The sequence below is a fragment of the Jaculus jaculus genome, chromosome 16 (assembly GCF_020740685.1).
Source record: "Jaculus jaculus isolate mJacJac1 chromosome 16, mJacJac1.mat.Y.cur, whole genome shotgun sequence".
Lineage (NCBI taxonomy): Eukaryota > Metazoa > Chordata > Mammalia > Rodentia > Dipodidae > Jaculus > Jaculus jaculus.
The window spans coordinates 54,613,872-54,622,941 of NC_059117.1; positions in this window are offsets into that span (position 1 = coordinate 54,613,872).

The following is a 9,070-nucleotide window of genomic DNA, read 5'->3' on the forward strand; positions in this document are numbered from 1 at the left end:
GGTTCAAATTAGCAGGCAGTCAAGATGCACTTTAAAACTACCTTTCTAAAAGTATTTCTGTGGGTGAGCTTGGTACTAAGGAACCATTGTTACTCTACTGTTATTAATTCAAAGCAAGGTGTGGCAATGACAAAAAACCCGGTACATTTAAAAATTATAGATGGCAAAGACTGAGAAGCCCACAGTACTGGCAGAGGAGAGGGTGGACTGAGAAGGGGTAGAACTTTCCCAAGGCCCAGGAGTTCACTCAAGGGCAGTCACTTCCATCTAAACTGCTGAGCCCCATACCCTCGTGACATTGCCTTTGTATTTCTGCTCTTTTCTGGATCGATCGATAATCGTCAAAGTTTGAATGTGGACCACTTCCTGACTCTCAGCTCCTCGTGCAGCCATGAAGGGCACACATCCTCCTTTCCTGGGAGACGTGACTCCTCTGATAAAATATTCATGCCGGCTCATCTTTGTACACCACCTTCAAAGCTTCTTGGGCTGGAAGCTGTGTGCTCTGTGGAGTCCTCATATGAGGAGAAGTTATTTCTAAAGTCACAGGCTAAACAAGACACATCTTCTGGAAGCTTCATTTTCATATTAAAGTATAGCGACACCTCTCCTTGATAGGAAAAATATTTCTGAAAGTTACTCCAGAGCTCCTTCCTGGAAGACCTTCAGGCTGTTTTGAGATTAGGAGAACTCAAGAAAGAGAGTTGAAGTAGAGAATGGAACATCACCTAGTGGGCTATATCAACTCACATAACAATGTGAAGTTACTGGATAACAGACATAGCCTTCACTTCCTACTTGCCAATCTCCTTCTCTGTCCATTTCACAAATATTGCTCGTAATACATAATGAAGTGCCCTACAAGTGTGGAATAACTAAAGGTGGCAGTTATATATAGAGGCAAAGGAGATGGTAGATCCGAGTTCAGAAAATTTGAAAACCCACATACACCTATGTATGTCATGGGAATTTAGAAGGCACACCACTTTTGAGACTATTTTAAGTTACAGTAAAAACTAGCAAAGAAAAAAAGAAACAGAAAAGAGCAATTATGGATTCTCTGTTTGAAAAGAGAGAATCACTTCACTTTTAAATTGCTGGTATTAGCAGAAACAGATAGAAAGTTCAAGGGGCTCTATTATGTCCATATATTGTATAAGAACAAGAATAGAAAACTCAATAGCTTCTACATGAAAATTAATTGATCATTTTATTATGCAATTATCAGATTCTGTACGCACTTCTACCCACATGGAAATCTGGGTAACATTCAAGAGAAACCAATCACAATTGAGTTTTAATCAGAAGAAAGAAATGGAAAAACCTTATCATAATAAAATTTCTGAAATAATAAAACCATTATAAACTTTTACATTGGTGTCTTTAAATTGGTACTTCCTCCATGCCACCAAACAACAACAACAACAACAAAAACAAAAACATTAACATTTTCAGGTGAGATCAGGTGAATTAAGGTTGCTATGGCCATAGTTATGTCAATATTTTCACATTATAATGGAGGGATGTTTTCTAAGAACAAAGGTTATCCATTTTCTTTTAAACTTCATTTTTAGTTATTTATTTGAGAGAGAGAGGTAATGGGTGCACCAGGGCCTCCAGCCACTGCAAACCAACTCCAGAGGCATGTACCCCCTTGTGCATCTGGCTTAAGTAGGTCCTGGATGGTTGAACCGGGATCCTTTGGCTTTCCAGGCAAACACCTTAACCACTAAGCCATGTCTCCAGCCCAAGGTTCCAAGGCATTCCAGGACCTCTAGCTACTGTAAACAAACTCAGACTCTTGTGCTTCTGGCTTATAAGGGTACTTGGGAATTGAAACTGAGTCCTTAGGCTTTGTAGGCAAGCACCTCAACTGCTAAGACATCTCTCCAGCCCTTTTAAATATGTTTTAAAATGTTTATTTTATTTTCAAGCAGGGAAAGTCAGGGAGAAGAGACAGACACACAGAGAAAATCAGAACATTAGAGCCTCTAGCTGTTGCAAACAAATTCTAGATGCATGTGCATGTATGTGTCTGGTTTTATGTCGGTACTGGGGAATTGAACACAAGTCATTGTGTTTTGCAGGAAAGCACCCTAACTTCTGAGCCATCTATCCAGCTCATGTCTCTCTATTTTTAAAGACTCATTTACAGTTAACTTTTTCCTAGCTCTCTGGATCATTCAGCTATCAATTTCAAATGGTCATCCCCATGTTTTGGAAAATTTGATTGAGAAACTAGGTACACAATATTATGGTGTCTTGGAACATGCTGCCACTTAAGGAATTAGTCTTTTTTATCATATGTGCATAGGGATCAACATCACAGCTGTGCTTAGGGCAAATAATTCATCAAATGATTGATACATACAGGTTCCTCAGAGGTGTGCTTGTCCCAATCAGTGAATAAAAGACAGTCGGGGAGTGAGCAATGGATCAGTGGATGCAGTCAAGTGAGGGAGGGAGTGAACCAATGGAGGGATGGAGTCAAGTAAGGGAGGGAGTGAACCAATGGAGGGATGGAGTCAAGTGAGGGAGGGAGTGAACCAATGGAGGGATGCAGTCAAGTGAGGGAGGGAGTGGATGGATGGGGGAATACAATCAAGAGAGGGAGGAAGTGGTGGTTTGAGGGAGGGAGTGGATGGATGGATGCAGTCATGGGCTTCCTGATCAAGCAGCAGGAGTTCTAGTCTGGTGTGGTATTTGCTTCTGGGAAGTGTGGTGCTGACACAAGGGCTTATTTGACTCTGGAAAATGAAGAGTGGTTTTATTGATCAAGAAGCCCACAGAGTGGCTCCTTTATATTAAGTTCAAAATTCAACTGCCCAACACTTCCCTAGATAGTCTTGTAGGCTCACACATCCTTTCTTGCCAAAGGCAATAAAGCAAGGACAGCGAGTGAGTTCATTTTATTTGCTGTCTAATGCTTATTTAAGCACATGTGGAAAATTTTTGAAAAGTATAGCCAGGATCAACCCTGTTCATTTAGCTTTTAGCTTTTTTTTTTTTTTTAAAGAAATATGTTCTTCACAAAAAAAAACTTCACACAAAGACTATATAGTGAATTCCAGGTCAGCCTGGGGTTACAGTGAGACCCAACCTCAAAAAAAAAAAAAAAAGATATTTACATTTTAATCATTTTTATTTGTTATTTAAATTTCATTTAATTGCTTGCTGGGATAAAATTTGAGCAAATCAAAAATTTTCCTTTTTGAGGGCATCCGTTTGCAAAATTCTAAGTATGCCTTTATTACCAACCTCATTCTTCCCTTTCCTATGTCAGTGTGGAGATGACTTCATTCTTATAAAATTTATGTAAATAATAATTTGTCCTAGACTTGGACTTGAGCACTTAGAACTCATAGATCTTACGGTATGTTTTCAAAATCCTTGTCACCAGAATTGAAACTTGCTAAATTCAACATTATTCACTTTTCTGTGGAAGATTTTTAATATTTATTAATTTGTACACAGGGAAGAAGCAGACACGTGCACAAACACACACAGAGATACACATACACACACAGACACACACAGACACAGAATGGGTGCACCAAGTCCTCCTGCCACTGAAAATGAACGCCAGATGCACGTGCCACTTTGTGCATCTGGCTTTACATGGGTCCTGGGGAATAGAACCTGGGTCATTACGCTATGCAGGCAAGGGCTGTAACCACTGAATAATCTCTCCAGCCAGCAATGTGTGCAGAGCTTGATGCTGAGTTGTATGGAGAATGATTTTACTTCATTCTCCAGACCTGTAGAAACTTTTTAATGCTATGTGATCTCATTTAACAATGTTTGGTTGTATTTCCTGAGCTATTTGGAACCAGTTTCAAAAAGTGCTTGTCTATGCCTACATCTTGAAGTTTTTCCCATAACAATTTCAGCTTTAGGACTTACATTAAGATCCTTGGGGTTGGAGAGATGGTTCAGTGGTTAAGGTGCTTGCCTGCAAAGCCTTGAGGACCTGGGTTTGATTTCACAGTGCCAATATAAAGCCAGATGCACAAGGTGGAGTATGCATCTGGAGTTCATTTGCAGTGGCTTGAGGCCCTGGCATGCCTATTCTTTCTCTATCTGTCTTTCTCTTAAATAAATAAATAAAATTGAAAGATTCTGGATTTATTAAAAATGAGTTTATCTTGATTTGGATGTTAGTTATATATGTACTATTTATTTATTTATTTGAGAGAGAGAGAATGGGTGTGCCAGGGCCTCTAGCCACTGCAAATGAACTTCAGATGCATGCACATTGTGCCTCTCGCTTTACATGGGTACTGTGGAATTGAACCTGGGCAAGCACCTTAACTGCTAAGCCATCACTCCAGCCCTAAACATATTTTTGTAAAATGTATACATATATTTATTGATGGGTCTATTCATTAAAAGTGGCTGCATTCTGTGACTTTTGTAAAGTTGATTTTTCAAAAGCTCTAAATGCAAGTTATGCTTTAATATGGTGGAGAATAAGCATGAAGATATAATGCAGGCCATGTGGAATGCTCAAAGTATTTTTTGACTTGGCAAAGAGGGGCAGTGACTCTGCAACGCACATTTTCATACTTACTAAAACTATAATTCCAAAGTTCACTATTTTTATTTTATGCTAATCACATATCCATTGAACAATAACAATTACTTCATTAAATAATATGCATAGTGTAAAGCAAGAAAATAACATTTTAACTTCTCTCTAATTAGCAATGAAATATATATATATATATATATATATATATACATACATATATATACACATCCATATGTATATACATATGTATATATATATATATATACATGTGTATGTGTATATATATATACATATGTGTATATATACATACATATATAGAGAGAGATTTAATGCACATAATAATGCTGATAAAAGTTTGCCATTATAGACATATTCATATATTCACAGTGGAAACAAAAATTACTCCTCGAAATAAATAAGCGAATTTTCCTAAGTTTCTGAATATGTATATTTTTTGATCCAGTACTTTCACTCCTTGGAACCTGTATTAATAAAACACTTGGAACTACAATAATTTATATGCACACATATTCAATTCTTACAACTTGCAATTTAAGAAATTGAGTAGAATCCCAAGTATCCACAAAGCAGGATAGAATCATATAAAAGTTATGGCACATGCCATAATAATAATTACATTCACAAATAGCTTTGAATAGTATGAGAAGTACTACTGACTATTTAGCAACAAGAAAACAAATCACAATGTCATTTAGAGCAGTATGTGTGTGATATAAGGGACAATGCCTCAGGATTCCCTTCTCACCCTGTGGTTCTTACATGTTTACATCCTAAGAAAGACAGAAAGAAAGAAAGAAAGAAAGAAAGAAAGAAAGAAAGAAAGAAAGAAAGAAAGAAAGAAAGGGAATGAAGTAATTATGAAAGAAAGGAGGAAAAGAAGAAAAAAAGGGAAAAGTGAGAATTTGAAAAAAAAAATGCCTGTATCAGAAGTAAAAAAGGAAAAGGAAAAAAAATCTTAAAAGAATCCTTTTAATAGTGAAATGGAGACAAACATCTTTACTGAAGGAGAGTGTGCATTATATTGAAAGGAGATTAGACCCTTATGGAGCTCTTGATTTTACATTACCAGATACGTGACAACATATTCCATCTATTTGAGGTGCTATCTTTCCAAAGTGTTTGCTTTGAATTATCTCTGAAACTGTGGTGCATGGGATGTTCTCTGGCATCTTACAATTGCTTTCATCCATGCAACATTGATGGTGGACATTCCATGGCCTGTAGACATAACCAAACCTTGACCATCCCTGTTATTTGTTGTGACATCAATTATGCTCATGAACATAATTAAAATATGTTGTGGTGTACCTGGAAAGGCCATGGGAGAAATCAGTGGGCTGAAAATTTGCTGTTTACAAAGTGAATATTTTTCCACAGTAAGAATAAGCCCAAGCAGCATTGTCATGCAGCTGCAATCAAATGAAAGCCAGGAAAGGAAGAACTCCTCAGTACATGATGTTGTGCTGGGTCTTGTTACTAATGTGTACACTAAAGGACTGTGGATCCCACAGAAGAAGCAATAACCATCGCATTTGCAGAGAGGCTTGTGGGGCCTATAGGAAGGCTATCAGGGCAACTGTTGTACTCAGCTCCATGCTGCTGGGATGGACTTCCCAATCAGACACAGTTTATGGAACAGGGGACTTATTTCAGGCTCTTAGATCCAGGAGAAATTCCATTGGTGGCGGAAGAAGCGGGCCCCCTTTCACAGATCCAAGTAGAGAGATGTAACCACACTGCCAGAACCAACAAGAAAGTGCAAGAGCCTGCAGTGGGCAGACCCCCAGCGCTCACTCTGTGTAGCCTAGGGTGGGATTCAGATCGGCCCTCAGTGACACACCTTCCCCTGTAGCAGGAATCTGCCTGCTAGGGGCAGAAGCTGCAAAGCCAAGGTTAATAACACTTGAGTCTGTTAGAGGATATACATTCAAAGTACCATCACAACCTTTAGGCACCCTGGAAAAGCTATGTCCCAAGGAAGACATCTGGTTAAGACCATATGAGTAATTTTTATGGTGAGAATGAAGAGTTGGACTCTTGAAAGTTCCTCTCACTGTACAACTTTTCTAATGAATGCTGTTAAAGCGAAAGAGAGACAGAGAGAGAGAGAGAGAGAGAGAGAGAGAGAGAGAGAGAGAAACTAATTCTGAGGAATCTAACAATGGCCTGAGGATGTGCATCAGCAAGTAGAGTACTTGCTTGGAATTACTGAAGCCCTGGCTTCAATCTATATCTTACAAACTGGACATGGTGGTGCCCTCTTATAACCTCCTGACTATGCAGTAGAGATAAGAGAATCAGAAGGTCAGAGTCATCCTCAGCTACATTCAGAGTTTGATGCCAGCCTAAGATTCAAGGGAACCTGTCTCAAAACAAGATGAAATTTAACCCTCTAACAACTTTGAAATACTATAAAAATCTAAAAACCCAAGCTATTATGAATTATTGCATTCTAGTTTAATGAGAAGCTTTACTCTAGTAATGATAACTCTTACATTTTTGCTAATGATGGTTCTTACCATAATGATGGTAGTAATTTATAATAGTGATAATTCTTATATACAATGATAATTCACATAATTGATAAATTTCACAATAGTGTTTTGTATTATGTGATATATATTTTACATCATTTAGCATCCTTTTACTTTAAGTAAAAACTCATTTCACTAAACACTAAAGGGAACTATTTTACTTAATTAATTACAATTTTTCAGCCTGATTCAAGTATACCTTAAACCAGGGATTACGACACCATCAGAAGACTGTGCCCACACCTACCTTCTAGAACATAGGCTTCTTCTCCAAAGTAGATCTTTCCTTTATATATATATTTGCAAGTAGAAAGAGACAGATCAAGAAAAAGAGTTATAGAGAGAGAGTGGAAGCACCAGGGCCTTTGGCCACTGCAAATGAACTCCAGATGCATGTACCACCTTATGCATATGGCTTTATTTAGGTACTGGGTGATTGAACCCAGGCTGTTAGGTCTTGCAGGCAAGTGCTTAACTGTTCAGCCCATCTCTCTAGCCCCAAAGTGGCTCTTTTTAGATGTCAAAATGATGCCCGGTGGCTTTTGAGACAACACAGGCTTCTTTTTCTATGTCTATCAGGACAAAGTGGAAAAAATTACCCCAGGAAACCAGAAAAGAGCTCATAACTTGAATGGGAACAGCTCCAGTCACCTGCTGCACCTCTGATACCCAAGTTAACAGGGAGCTCTTGGATATGAAGGAAGAGACAAAGAATGCACGCTGAGATGGCAATCGCATGCCACAAGAAAATGCACGCACTCACCAAGTGTCATAGAGCTGTTAATTCCTCTACCTAATAATCGCACAAATCAGTACTCTTGGGTCTGATTCCCCACTGTCAGCACCTGCAACTCTTTGCTTGAGAAGATTTTGGCCTTCATAATCCTCTTTGTCTGCAAAAGCAACAGACCATAAATGAAAAGAAGTTAATGCCCTTTGTATAACTGAGTCAATATCCCAGTTTTTAACTTTTGGGTTTGGGGTGGGATAAGTCCAAGGTGCATGAATAATTCCAATTCCCATAGCTGGATTACATTCCGGAAGCCTGTAGTAGGTTTGGATAACACATCATTTCATTGACTGTTTCTTTTCCATCTTTCTCTTCTCCACTCCTCTTCTGATATTTTATTCTTTGCCAAAAAGAATGCCTTGCAAATCTGTCATGAGCTCAGGGTCTACCAAAGGGAAGCCAGTGCTCTGACAGAAATGTTTCAGCACCATTTTCTACTCACATCAAACGCAGCAGCTATTTTGCAAGATGTCTCTGGAACCCAGTTTCCTCTTGAACATAATGGAGATAATAATGCCTCCTGCCCCACTTTTCTTGACAGGACTTTTACAAAGAACAAGTGAGAAGATGCACATGAAAATGTTTTGTACTGCCATTATTATAATTATCATATACTTGAGAAAAGTCAAGCACCTCAATTCTGTGTGAGTAGATGGAGCAAAGAGTATTCACTAATGGTAGGATCTCAGGCAGTGCATTCGGCCTTCCCTTGAAATCAAAAGGACAAGAATTAATAAAAAATCAGATGCTTCATCACAAAGGGATTACCTGAGGCATCCCTTTGTGTAGGCTCCAGCTGCCCATTTATTTGTTGTTAATACCACAGACCTCTCAGCAGGAAGGAAGCATAAGATAAACAGGTGAAAGATGCTCTGAAAGGGCGAAGGGAAGCTGCCCGCTGGGTATCCCTCACGCAAAGGCTACTGTAACCTGAACTGACTTCAGGCTCTATGGGATGCTGACCAAGAGCAGCGACTGCTACAGCTGCCCAGCCAGGGCTGAATGCTGGAGCCAGTGGACAGTAAATGGCTCTGCTTTTATGATTTTTTAAATTGCTCTCCCATTTGGATCTCAATATATGCTTTATATACTTTCTAATACGTTAAAGCGTTCATAAATCAGAAATATGCTTGTCCATAATTATGACAACACGGTGGTAATTTCCACACAAATCAAGACTTAGGGCATCCTAGG